Genomic DNA, 470 nt, shown 5'->3' with positions numbered 1-470 from the left:
TCATCCAAACACATTCAGTGAGGAAGAGCACTGGCAGGTAGGTTCATAATCGAGTCACACACAATCTCATTCTGTTTTTGTAAGTCCATATAATGCTTATTTATTGTTTAGAAGGAGGATGTGGCTTCTGATGAAAGTCTGAAGGAGTTTGAGGGAGCGACTCTACGTTATGCCTCCATCAATCTCAGGTACAAGATCAGTTAAACAACAGACTCGTGAAGCTGAGTGTGTCACAGTATTATGCCACATGTACATTTACATATTATCGCATTTATGAATTGGGCAGATGCTTTTTATCTAAAGCCACTTACGTTGCGTTCAACACAAATTCTTAGTAATCGAGGCCATGATCTTGGCCTTGTTCATGCCAGGCTCTGCTGTTTGAGCTAAAGGAGCATTGACCCTTCTCTCTGTGTCATCTTCTGGTTGTGTGCAGTTTTTCTCAGTCTGAGGAGGAAGAGGAACAGACT

General features: G+C 41.9%; 1 long non-coding RNA gene across 1 annotated transcript; it reads left to right on the top strand.

Moving 5' to 3' along the window:
• Window positions 1-2: 2 nt before the first annotated feature.
• On the top strand, window positions 3-470 carry LOC107682147 (uncharacterized). The gene is made up of 3 exons (XR_001633383.1): window positions 3-37; window positions 112-188; window positions 437-470. It is a non-coding gene; the product is annotated as an uncharacterized LOC107682147 (long non-coding RNA).

Source organism: Sinocyclocheilus anshuiensis, unplaced genomic scaffold (genome assembly GCF_001515605.1).
Source record: "Sinocyclocheilus anshuiensis isolate Anshui unplaced genomic scaffold, SAMN03320099.WGS_v1.1 C31708430, whole genome shotgun sequence".
Taxonomy (NCBI): Eukaryota; Metazoa; Chordata; class Actinopteri; order Cypriniformes; family Cyprinidae; genus Sinocyclocheilus; species Sinocyclocheilus anshuiensis.
Note: the sequence above shows the minus strand (reverse complement) of the source record. Positions and strands in the feature narration are given on the sequence as shown.